Raw genomic sequence first — 13891 nt, 5'->3', positions numbered from 1 at the left:
ATGCCTTAGCTAAAGTAAGAGAGGATAGTAACTTATCATCTAGTCTTCAACCCTATCAAAAATTCAAGAAGGAAAATATTACCTGAGTAAGCAGGAAGTGTAAGCACAAAGTGCAAACAAATGTTTTCCAAACGATGCAAGAAATGACAGAAACAGCTGGCTACCTGGACAGTCACCCAACATCTCTCTGTAACATTGGGTCAACCAAGTTTGGCTGTAGACCTAGAATATCTGACAGACCACTTTCAGAAGCAGGATAATTCAAAAGACTGCCCTACCCTGTCTTGTCAAGGTTCAGCAGTCTCTTCTTTGAATCCTGCTTGTCCAAATTGGACAGTGTGCTTACTATCAGCAGTTAAGGTAAGAGCAGTTCTTTGCCTGATAGGCCAGTTTTGCCGAGAAGAAAACAAGCTCCATATGGAGTGTCTTCAGTCACCATCATTCTCTTGGGAGTAGATTGGTACTGCCAGGAGCAGTCATGTCTCACATCAACAGAATTCTAAATTATTAAAGCATTTAAATGTGATATTCTGTAGGATATTCTGTAAGCATTTGAAGTGTTTGAAGATGACCTATCTATGCAGAGTACATCCTTATGCATCTGGAGAACCTGACTAGCATAAGTATGACAAACATGGGTGACTATTAACCTGTCATTCTTCTTTTGTTCTGTTTTGGTTTTGAGACAGGGTTTCTCTGTAGCTTTGGGGCCTTTCCTGGAACTAACTCTTGTAGACCAGACTGGCCTTGAACTCACAGAGATCCACCAGTCTCCCTCCAAAGTGCTGGGATTAAAGATATGCGCCACCACCACCTGGCTTTAACCTGTAATTCTTAATGACCTATGTAGCTTAAAGACTAAGACTTCATATTATAAAAATAAACAATCTTTAAACAGATATGCAGCATGAGAACAATGACCTTGAAATTGTATAAAATATCTTTATCAGAGGTAGAAATATACATGACAAAAATATCCTTAATTTGTATCAATATACAAAATATCATAAGCAGAAGTAAAAATGTACATACAGTATGACAAGAATAATTTTATACTTATATACAAAACATTGTAAACAAATAGAAACTTACACAATATGATAAATATGATTTTGAATTTGTATCAGTATACAAATTATATTAGAAATACAAAAAATATTTTCACATGAATCAGTATACAAGAATCTATACCAATGTAAATTGTCTAAAACTAATAGTTGCTAAAAAATAGTTTACGAGTAGATACACTAATCTACCTTATTATTCTATCCTATTCTACCTATTCCCCTTTTTTCTTATCCAAAAGAGAATCCTGAGTCTAAACTTCATTGTTCCACCCACAACCCTATTGCAACATATAACCAGTTCCCAACAGATGACAATTATCCAAACCCTGAGAAAACAAAATCTGTTTGCTGTGGGATAATGCTTTCATACACTGTAAAGATTTGTCACTCATATTGGATTAATAAAACTCTGATTGGCCAGTAGCCGGGCAGGAAATATAGGAGAGCAACCAGACTAGGAAAATTCTGGGAAGAAGAAAGGCAGAGTCAGTCACCAGCCAAATGCAGAGGAAGCAAGAGGAGAATATCTTACTAAGAAAAGATACCAAGCTACGTGACTAAACATAGACAAGAATTATGGGTTAATTTAAGTTGATAATTATAGTTGATAATAAGCCTGAACTAATAAGCCAGAGAGTTTATATTTATAGTTAATATGAGCCTCTGTGTATTTATTTGAGACTAAATAGCTGCAGGACTGGGCAGGGCAGAAACTTCTGACTACATCTGTTGGGAGAGGGGTTGTTATTTTCTTAGAACTGCTTCCTGCTGTCTAGTGGGCGATGGTATCTCTATGGGATCCTATAAAAAATGGTTAAGTCTCAAGAAAACTAGCTGTAACCTTTGTAATCAGTCTTTGAGTAGTAGGTAAGGCTTATGTGAAGTTCTTATCTGAAGTTCTGGCTAATGTTAGAAGGTGGACCATCTCAGCTAGCCACCTTAGAATTGTCGTTAGCAGTTTGTAGTCCAAAGCCGTTCTCAGAGTGGTGTTTATCGGCTTGATGGCGTCATGAACCAGGTAGAATCGATGCAGGGCCCCATCTTCCTTCTGGAGACTTCAGAGACTGCTGCTAAGAAAATTTATTGTTCACTGTGGAAAACTTAAATATTACTAATATTAAAATTAGTTTAGGTTTTAAGACAGTTATTTATCCAAAGAAAGGTCCTGAGGAGTCACAGCTAAGCACTGGGAGAAGTAGAACTGCGAGGAGACAGCCAAGTTCTGACAACAGACCATCCATCCCACACCAGGGCGAAGGAGCCAGATGTGTGGGCTGCTGCGGTGGCTCAGCCGCTAGAGGTGTGTTGCTAGGCCTGGACCTGAGTTCAATCCCCAGGATCACAAATGGGAGGAGAGAGCCAACTCCTCTGAAGTCAGGAAATAAACGGAGACAAGCAATGCCACCAGCTGTTTGTTTTTTTATGAAGTCCAGGACCTACCGATGGAATTGTTCTACCAACAGATGGGGGGGACTCTTCCACATCAACCCAGCCTAGAGAATCTCCCAGACATGCCCAGTGTTTGTCTGGGAGGTGATTCTAGAGCTTGGCATAGTGATAAATCAGCCACGTGTGTGTGTGTGTGTGTGTGTGTGTGTGTGTGTGTTGTGATTTGAATAAAAATGGTTTCATAGGCCCATAGGGAGTGGCACTATTAAGTGTGGCCTTGTTGGATTAGGTGTGATTTTTGTTGGAGGACATGTGTCACTAGGGGCAAGCTCTGAGGTCTCAGAAGCCCAAGCCTGGCAAGTGTGTCACCGACACTTCCTGCTGCCTGCAGATCCAGATGTAGAACTCTCAGCTTCCTCTCCAGCACATGTCTGCCTGCATGAGGCCATGCTTTCCGCCATGGCAATAATGGACTAAACCTCTGCTAATAAGCCGGCCCCAATTAAATGTTTTACTTTATAATAGTTGCCGTGGTCATGGTGTCTCTTCACCGTAATAGAAACCCTAAGACATAAATACATACATGTATTTTTAATTTTTGAGAATTTTGTATGTAAATACATTCTATTTACATCATTACTTCACTTTCCCCCTCCAATTGTTTCTATGTCCCCTCCATTACCCCTCTCAAATTTATTAGTTCTATAACTATTGTTAAGTGCACACACACACACATATATACATATATGTATTTGTACATACACATATGCACATATATAAGTGCATGGTGTGTTGTGTGTGTATGTTGCCCTATATACATGAACTACTGACCACTTAGGATTGGAAAACCTATCAGAGCTTTTCGTCCCTGTCAACAGCCATTGATTGCTTGTAGTTCTTCATCTAAGGGTGAGGCCTTCTGGAATTTTCCCTGTACACGCTGGCATGTTGACTGGTGTGGTTTTGTACAGGTCTTGTGTAGGCAGCCGTATTGTCAAGGTTTCATGGCGCAGCTTCCCGGCCATGCTTAGAAAATACCATCTTGAAGTGGGTGTCCTAGTCCTCTGGATCTTACAGACTTTCTGCCCCTCTTCTGCGATGTACCTGAGCCTTGCTGAGTATCCCACAGTCACTGAGTCTCCATGTTTTGGTCTGGTGGGAATTTCTATAAAAGCTTTCATAAGCTGCTAAGAAACTTATTTAATGAGAGGTGAGAGCTGCTCTCAGGTGTAAGGGTAAGTTAAGTATTTAGAATACAGCTGGAAGATATTTTGATTGAGCCAAATGGCAGTAGTACGTTCTCGTCTAAGGGTTTGTGAGCGCTCCAGCCATGGATTTTTAGCTAGGATTATGGTAGCGAGCACGAGTTTCTGTTTATTGAGCCTTCCGTCTAATTAGACAGCGGTTGGTGATCCCCCACCATGTAAGCACCACTGGTTAACAACAGGGTATCTTTCTGCGCTGGTCGTCAGGGCTCTTCAGCTTTCCAGGTGGACAGGACTGTTGACTTCCTCCCTTAGCTTAGACGGCACTTCCTTCACGTCCAGGTCAGCACCTACTTGCTTCCTCCAAGTCCTGTGATAGAAGCCTGTGCTGTCTTCAGCAATAAGTCTTTAAATTCTGGGAGGGAGCCAGAGCAACTTGTTACGTAATGGAGGCTTGGAACTTGCTGAGGCAACTTTGTTAAAGTGGCGGAGACCTAGGGACAGGCAAGCCTGCACCTGCTAGTACATCACTTACCTCTCATAACCGTGGCACAGCGTCGGACAGAAGCGACCTAAGGTAAGTGAGGTTCATTCCAGCTCTCGGTTGGTGAGGCACAGCCATCCTGGCAGGGAGGGCATGGCATCTGGAGCAGCTGTCTGGTAATAGGAGCTTGCAGGGCAACCTCTTCACAGATCAGGAAGGACAGAGGACTAAGAAGCAGGGCTTGTCTATAATCATTAAGGTCTGGACCTAGTAGCCTATGTCCACCAACTAGGCGTTACTTCACAGGAGTTCCATGATCCACAAAATGGTGCCACCAGCTGGGGACCATGTATTCACTCGCATGAATATTTGGATATTTTTATATCCAAAGGTTAAAGCTTCCATTAACTTTCGGATCTCGTCTTGTCGCCACCCAGCCTCCCCATTTTCCCTTTTGCATCTCTTTTATCTCTGTTCCTCACAGACTCCCTAGATAAGTAACGAGGCTTGATGGAGTCTGCCAGCTCACAGGCGTTGTGAAAGCATCTTCAAGAATGTTTAATCAGCGTTGTGTGTGTGTGCATGCATGCGTGCATATGTGTGCAAGTGTGAGTGTGCGTGTAGGTGTGTGAGGAGATCAGAAGCCAGCTTCAGAGTGTTTCCTCTAATTTTTGAGACTTGCTAGGCAGGTCAAACAGGCAGGCCAATAAGTCCCTGGAATCTCCCCACCTGATTTAATTAAAATTGAAACACTGACCAAGGCAACTTACAGAAGAAACAGTTTCTTTTCTAGGAGTGTCATGGTGGAGCAGAGGCAGCAGGCAGCAAGTGTGCAGATGGAGCAGCAGCTGAGGGCCCACCTGCAGTTAGTTATACAGTTCCTCCACCAAGGCAGCACCACCTAGACCTACCCCAAGAGCACCAGCATCTGGGGATGAGGCGTTCAGATGCCCAGTGCTACGGTGACATCCCGTTCACAGCACCACTCTGCCTCTGCCTTCCCAGCACTGGGATTCGAAGTGTGCATCACCACACCTGGCTTCTTCACATGGGTTCTTGGGGGCTTAGCTCGATCGTGCTTCAGCGGTAAGAACTTCACTGACGAGCCATCTCCTCAAACACTTCAGCCTCTGAGAGTGGAAATTTTCTGTTTTGCTTTCAAGTCTGCACCTTCCCGAACCCCCACCCGACCCCACACATACTGTCTGTAAGAGAACAGCCCTTCTCCAGAAGCAGGAGTCACACCATCACCTTAAAGCCAGCCTTCAAGGCACACAGGTTGTGCCCCTTCTTACACACATGGAATTGCTGGTGTCTGAGCAGCTTGGGAGGGCCAGATGCGGTCTGTCTATTCATGTGCTTCTGGAATGTTAAGCTATGGGAAAGTTGAGTGGATTTCACTCACTCTGTTTTTACCTACGGAACCTCTACTCCATCTCTAGAAAGAGTACTGGCCTCAGGTCAACGCATTAGGGATGAGGATGAGCGTAGGCTGATGCATGTATTTGGACAAGCTCAGCCAGGACCTTACAAAACCATGTCGTGTGTGCTAGGTCTCTTGCTTTCTTCTTATGCTCCTCTTGTGCCACACACAAGCAAAGCCTGTGTAATTCTATGGATCGAGGTGGGGCAGTGTGTCTTCATTATCTGTTGGGTCCAGACTGGACTACTCTTACTGAATGGTGACTTCTTGGTGAGCAAAGTTTTGAGTGGCAGCTATGACCCTAGTTACTACAACAACAAAAGGCAATTTTTAAAGCCAAGTGTCCCTTTGTTTTAACAACATACCAGCCCTATTGTCCCTTACTAGATATCAAGGGGATTGTAGAATTTGCTCTTTTACTATCTCAAGAGAACATTTTAGACCAGCATTGTAACAAAATTAAGAAACATGACTTGAATCCTCTCCCTTGTCAGAGTCACATCATCCAAATTGGTGTGTGTGTGTGTGTGTGCATACACACACACACACACACACGCACACACATGAGCACACACTCATGCATATGTGCACACACATAGGTGCATTCAGGGGGTGTGAACGCATACAGGCACCCTTTCCTCTGGAGGGTGAGACATCATTATCCAGCCTTCTGACTGTTTATTCATTCCTGTTATTCCATCTAAGGTCACTTTACAGAGCATAAACTTGTGTACATAAAGCAACAAACTCATATAGCTAGAAATAACCCTAATCTGCAGCTAACACTCAATGGAAGATTAAGCAAAACCAGGAAGGAGGACTAGTCATTAAGCATGCATGCACAGGTGGTTTTGGCCATGATCTCCACAGGCAAAGTGCAGGCTTAACTGATTGATTTGCATCATCTGCACAAGATTGTTACTAATTCCCAATATTAAGAAATTGCAATCTCAGGCTGTGGTGGTGCACACCTTTAATCCCAGCACTCAGAGGCAGAGGCAGGCAGATCTCTGAGAGTCAGCTACAAAGTGAGTTCCAGGGTGGCCAGGGCTACACAGAGAAACCCTGTCTTGGAAAATCAAAAAGGAAGGAAGGAAGGATGGAAAGAAGATAGAAAAGAAAGAAAAATAGGAAAGAAAGGAAGGAAGGAAAAAGAAAGAAATCGCAAACTACTGAGCAAAAAGAAAAAATCCTCATTATTTAGTATAATGTGATACAAAGCAATGGGCTTTTAGCTACTTTTCTAAAAAGCAGATTTGGGCCTGGAGATGTCACTCAGTTGGTAGAGTACTTGCCTCGCATGCACGAAATCCTGGGTCCAACCCCTAACATAAACTGGGCATAATGGCCTTTAATTCCACTTGAGGTAGAGGCTAGGGCAGTGGTTCTCAACCTTCCTGATGCTGTGATCCTTTAACACAGTTCCTCCTATTGTGCCGACCCCAATCGTATTTTCATTGCTACTTCTAACTGTAATTTTGCTACTATTATGAATCATAATGTAAATATCTGGCATTCAGGATCTCTGACATGTGGCCCCTGTGAAAGGGTCGTTCTACCCCCAAAGGGGTCGTGACCTACAGATTGAGAACCACTGGGCTAGATGCTCAGGATTTTAAGGTCATCTTTAATTACATAGTAAGTTACAACCAGCCCAGGATATACAAAATCCTGTCTATAAATAAATTAGTTAATTTTTCAGTGGGCTATGTTCAGTACCACATGAAAGAAGACAAGATTATAGATTTTCTTCTGCCTAGAAGTGAGATGTCAAGTGTGCTGGTTTAAATGTGAAATGTCTCCCACACGCTCATGTGTGTGAGCTCTTGGTCCCCAGTTTGGATTTCTGTGTAGGGAGGTTATGGGTAAGTACATCACAAGGTGGGCCTTGATGGGTTATAGTCTTGTCCTCCTGATACCATGTGTTGATGAAAATGTGATCAGGCCACTCCCTGCGCCTTCTAGCATGCCGTGCCTCCCGCCATTACAGACTGCAGCCCTCGGAAACCATAAGCCAAAATGAACTCCCTCTTCCTCAAGTAGCTTTTGGCCACTGTCATATTCTCTGTTCTATTGCTGTGAAGAGACACAGTGAGCACAGCAACTCTTATAAAGGAAACCATTTACCTGGGGCCTTGCTGGCAGCTCCAGAGGCTTAGTTCATTATCATCATGCTGGGAAGCATAGCTGTTGGCATGGCAGACAGGTGCTGAAGAAGCAGCAGAGAGCTACATCCTGATCCAGAGAGAGAGAGAGAGAGAGAGAGAGAGAGAGAGAGAGAGAGAGAGAGAGAGAGAGAGAGAGAGAGAGAGAGAGAGAAAACTGGGCTGTCAATTCCAGCAATTAGGCAGTTTTTCCTAGTGATCAGTGCTTGGCAGTTGAAACAAAGTGTGGCTGGACGTTGTTTTGTGTCCATCTGTCTTCTGTCTTCTGTGGAGGAAGTAGAGTGCTGCTGCTAGGAGCCAACCTGTCTCTTTTTGTTATGATAAGTTTTTTTTAAATAATTAAGCCTTTAAATGCCATATTCCCCAGATCTCTGAGCAGTTGAGGGCTGTTTACTAGGTGTAACTACAGTATGGAATCTGCCTGGAGAGCAGGGTCAGAGCTTGGCTGTCGTGACTCTCAACTTAGCAGGTAAGATTTACACTCGAAAAAAAAAAAACAGAAAGAAGAAAAAATTGCTTGCAATAGATGGTTAATGGCAGAACTGACAATAATCAAGAACAGCTTAATATATTTTAAATCAGGGTTGAATTATATATATGGTGTTTTTGGTAAAAGACTTAAAAGTACACACCAGTTTTAAACATGAGACTTATTGCTTTATAGTCTGGAATGAGATACAATGAATGACAACTATAACATTTAGCAGTAAACATAGGTGTATTTAAGTTACATGTATGCACACACACACACACACACACTGTGAACAGGAATTAGGCAAATTGGATGCTCTTGGTGGGCCCTACCAAAGGCACGCCACTGCAGAAAACACACATGCAACAGAATCAGCACCAGAGGACTTGATCACCTGATCTGGCTCTCAATTAAGATGGCAGTGAAGTCACCTAACCTCAGTTAAGATAGCAATAACGTCACCCATGTAACAGAGTTAACACTGGGGAACCAGGCAGGGAATAGCTCAGTAAAGATGGTGGAACTTGGTCACCTGACCTGGCTCTCAGGTAAGATGTTGGTGAAGTTACCTGACCTCAGTCAAAATGGTGGTAGTCACATGTTGTATGGAGAAGCCACGTTTTTTGAGCCACGGGAGTTTTACCTAGAGGTGTGATCTGCCCTGTTGCCGAGCTGCCATGCTACAAACCATGGTGGGAAGCAAAGGCTGGAATTGAAAACAGCTGCCTCGTGGATCCAATCCATGGCACCAGTGGTAGTGGTGAAAGGGACAGTTTGAGAAAAAACAGAGCTGGCAGGACACTGGCAGAGCATAGTTTGAGGGTTTATACCACAGCTGAAAATGTGAAAACCCACAAAAACCACCACAGGGGCTATAGAAGGGGGTCCTCTCTCTATAGGTGGGGTGTGACATGGCAGTGAACACTGCAGGGCCTGTAGGAGAACATCCTCACTCTACAAGCAGGGTGTTAAAGCCTGACTGGCTCCCGTCTGTATGACTCAGAAGCCAGAGAGGCTAGAGGCCACTCCGAGCAGTCTCTCACAGCAGGGACCCCTTACTAGTGGTCCAAAAGAAAATAAAAGGAAAGGAGAAAGAAAAATCTGAGGGACCCTGGGCCCCCAAATCAAATGCACCTCACAGCGTGTGCAGTGCTAGCGTAGGAGGACCAACCATGGATTGTCCAGTCACATTTTTAGCTACAGAAAGCAATCAGAGATGAATATCAGTGAAGGATCAGCCACAGCCGTGAAGGCTGTGGTTGGGGGCTGGAAGGGGAAAACTCACCACCGAAGCTGCTGGTGTGCATAGAAGTTGGCATTCAGGCAGATAGAACACAGAGGTGTTGTAAAGAAACCTGGTTCCAGAGCCCTGGGTTCCACACATCCTCAGCCAGCCTGCCCGCAAGTGAGAGGGAATGTGGAGAGCTTGGCCGGGTCACAAGCACCAATGTAATGGTTTAAATAAAATGCTACAGGTCCCCAGGTGGCAGCAGTGGGCAGCGGGCCATGAGACTATGCTGCAGGCCACAAAGGCAGCCATCCCAGGCAGGGAGCCCCTGAGTAGCCTGTGGGCTACGAGGGGCAGCGAGTCCCAGACAGGGAGGAACGCCATGCAGAGTGAGGTTGGATATTTATTTAGTGGGTTATGGAAGGGAAGGGGAGAGGGAGAAGGGGGATGAGGAAAGAAACAGAGATGGGGGAAGGGAAGAAAGGAGAGGAGCCACGGCAGCAGCTACCTCTTTGGGAGAGGGATGGAAAGGAAAGGGCTCAGACTGGAAGAGGAAGATTTGCCTGCCTCAACAGTGAACAAGGGAGGGAGTGGGCGTGGCTTGTCTCTTAAAGGGACAGGACAGACCATTATACCAGCCTCAACAAAAATACCACTCACCAGGGTATGGGTGTGGGGACTTAGAAATATTAGTAAAGAATATGAAGATGCAAATAAAAATAATAAAACAGAGAAGCATAGAATAGTATTCAGAGGGACTGCCAGTGAATACTGAAATCGTCCGCATTTAATTTCCAACTGTTTAAAATACCCCGACCTCAAGAGGTTGGAGTAAGATTAAAAAAAAAAAACTGCATTAACATGATACAAGGAAATGAACAGACCAGTTGAAGGTAGCAGGCTACATCCATAATTAAACATTCTGTTGCTAGGACAAAACAAGTCACCAAGTCACACTCCCACCCTAGACCAAAACATCTGTAGGCAAACTACTCCTGGGTGGAATCCAACATTGTCTCCTTAAAGGAACCTCAGTTTGATCCTCAGACTTTTGTTTGAGGTAGAAACATATCTGCTTCACCATTCCTGAAATACAAGGTCTGGCTATTAGCCACACCTGTTGACAATAACCTTGAGAGAGCAGAACTCTCTGACCTGAATCTAGGTGAGACCTTTGTCTGAGGTAGAAACACAATAACCTTGCAGGAATAGTGGGAAGTTCCAACCCTCTGACCTTTGGTCAACATGGAAATAAGCTTACTTTTTGGGGGCCTCCACAGCTAAGGTTCAGTACTATCCAAGAACCTTGGAATGAATGCCTGAAGATGGGTGGGGGCTGGGATGCCACTGTTGGAAGATGGGTGGGGACTGAGAGGTCGCTGTTGGGAGATGGGTGGGGACTGTGGTGCAGCTGTTGGGAGATGGGTGGGGACTGAGAGGTCACTGTTGGGAGATGGGTGGGGGCTGTGGTGCAGCTGTCGGAAGATGGGGTGGCGCACTTAACAAACATGCAGGCAAACACCCATTAACATAAAATACAAATAACTATGTTTTTAAAAAATATTAACTATGATTAATAATAAAATAGAGCAATTATAGTAATACAATACAAAATTACTTAAAACGTATGAATTATTTATTTTCTGGAATTTTCTACTTAATACTTTCTTACCATAGTCATCCACAGGGCTCTGAAAACCACAGAATTGTAATTCTGTATGGAGAGATCTACTGTACACTAAAAACCAGGATGTCCCAAACCAGCAATCTAGTGCTACTTAGTCTTGTTATCTGGGTTGTGTTCAGCGTATTGAAGAAACTCAGTTCCGATAAAAGTTGGCATTAATGACAAGTCCATTTAAAATATTAGCTTCCTGAGTGGAAAGGAGGCATCCTGAATGAACAAACTGTCATATGACCAGACCAATAGGCGAAATCGCTGTGTGCAGGGGGTGGCGGTTAAAGCTGAGTAAGGACAGTGGCCAATGAAAAGGCAGCTTCACACTGCCCGCTACTGAGTGCAAGAGCTCCTATTAGGACCAGCAGGATGGCTCAGCAAGACAAGGTGCTTGCCCCCGAACCCGAAGACCTGATTTTGATTCTCGAATCTCAAATGGCAAAAGCACAGAATCTGCTCCTGCAAGTTGTCCTCTGGCTTCTATGTGTGTGCTGTGTGTGTTTGTGCCTGCAAACAGAAGCAAAAAAGGTATTTAGTTAGGCTGAGCATTTGGAGTGGGAAGAAACTGGCTGTTACCTGTGAGGAGCTGAGACTCCCTGTGCTCATCTGTAACTAAGCCACTCACTCTTTGCTGACTTTTTTTTATTCCTCCAAGGCCTCCGTAATACGGCTTTGCTTATCTCAGGCTTTAGAGACCTGGTCTCCTGTAGCCCAGGCTGGCCTCTATGCAGCCAAGGATGATCTTGAACTTCTGAAGCTCCTACACCGGGCTCCCAAATGCTAGGACAGCAGGTGTGCACCACCCCTGATTTCTGGGGTGCTAGGGTCATGAATGTTAGACAAGCACACCTTCCATCTGAGCTGCATCCCAGCCCCAGTACTTGGCTCCACATCTTTGGTGGAATTTAAGGAGGGGCAGTGATGGTCTAAGATCATACACAATGAAGGGTGCCTGCCTAGAATCCTAGCTCAAGGGGACTGTTATGCTCTGCAAACAATGTGCGTACATGTTCATCTATAATTGTCCTGGTAATGTAAGTATTAGAAGAAGGCATTAAAGCTCAATCGACTCGTTTCAAAGCTGAACACACAGCCATACATTTTGGGGAAACATTATTGCTTAAGTTTGCAAAACAGGCTATGCACCTGGCTTTTCGAGCCCAATAGTTCTTGTAGGCATTGACTTCCCTGTTGTGGACTGTGTGACCTGGGATGCCCGGGGTGTTTACTACAGCAACAGAAACAAAGCCAGCTTCCTGAGCTGGAAGCTGTTTCCTATTCCAGGCAGTTGTAATGAGCTTCCTTCGTGTGTTTGTGTGTGTGTGTGTGTGTGTGTGTGTGTGTGTGTGTGTTTGGTGTGTGTTTTGTTTGTTTGTTTTTGGGTGTTGGTTTTTCAAGACAGGGTTTCTCTGTGTAATCAACCTGGCTTTCCCGGAACTCACTCTGTAGACCAGGCTGGCCTCGAACTTAGAGATGGCCTGCCTCTGCCTCCCACCGCCTGGTTGTTTGCCACCACTGCCTGGCTGTAATAAACTTCTTTTTTTTCTTTCTTTTTTTTTTTTTTTGGTTTTTCGAGTCAGGGTTTCCTGTAATAAACTTCTTAAAGCAGATTTAGAAACTAAAATTTATAACTCAGTTGTAACACGCATCTGTCTACCTATATGGGGAGTATTCCTTGTTTACTCGATGAAACTTGGGAGTATTTAAGACAGGTTTGTCATTTTAAGTCAGGCAGTTGTCTCTACAGTAATGGAGGACACAGCTCTTTCCTGCTCCTCTAGTGTGCGGCTCAATAAAAGGCAAGGTGCAGTTAACACCTGCACGCACTCGCTCCTAGTCTGCTTGGCTCACTGTGGCAAGGGAGACTATTGGGCTTACACACGAAAGAGTCTGAAGGCAAGGTGATAGCAGACTTCCTGGTTATTAGATGGTGTGATCGGCAGCTCTAATTGTCAACTTGGGGCCGGGTGGTGGTGGCGCACGCCTTTAATCACAGCATTTGGGAGGCAGAGGCAGGAGAATCTCTGTGAGTTCAAGGCCAGCCTGGTCTACAAGAACTAGTAACAGGACAGCTAGAGCTATTACACAGAGAAACCCTGTCCAAAAAAAAAAAAGATACTTGTCAACTTGACACAACCTGAGTCACCGGGAAGAGTCTCAGAATGGGCTGTCTGCATGGGGTGGCCTGTGGGTGTAATTGTGTGGTGGGGGAGGGGGAATGTCACTTTTTTATTTTAGTTTATTTTTCAAGACAGGGTTTCTCTGTTTCCCTAGCTGTCCTGGAACTCGCTTTGTAGACCAGGTTGGTGTCGAACTCACAGAAATCTGCCTGCCTCTGTCTCCCAAATGCTGGGATTAAAGGAATGTGCCACCACTGCCCAGCTTATTTTATTTCTTAGTTATGTGTATGGGTGTGTGTCTGTGTGGGGAGAGGGTAAGTGAAGGTGATTGGAGGTCCCCACAGAGGCCAGAGGAAGGCGTTGGATCTCCTGGAGCTGCAGTTACAGACGGCTGTGAAGAGTCCAACAGTGGCGCTGGGAACGGCACTCCAGCCTCTGGAAGAGCAAGAGGCTCCTTCAGCCTTCCCAGCTACGTTGCTTTTGGTCAGGATATTTCATCCCAGCATCAGAAAAGAGGACAATGTTGCTTCAGTACCCAAATACTCCTTCCCCCAACACCTTCAGATGCCATCTACCCCCCACACCATTACCATCACATTTGAAATTATCTCAACACATTTGGGGGAGGCACAGTTCATAGTTTATCTTTCACCAGTCCAC

Source organism: Arvicola amphibius, chromosome 2 (genome assembly GCF_903992535.2).
Source record: "Arvicola amphibius chromosome 2, mArvAmp1.2, whole genome shotgun sequence".
Classification (NCBI taxonomy): domain Eukaryota; kingdom Metazoa; phylum Chordata; class Mammalia; order Rodentia; family Cricetidae; genus Arvicola; species Arvicola amphibius.
This window is presented reverse-complemented; position numbering follows the sequence as displayed.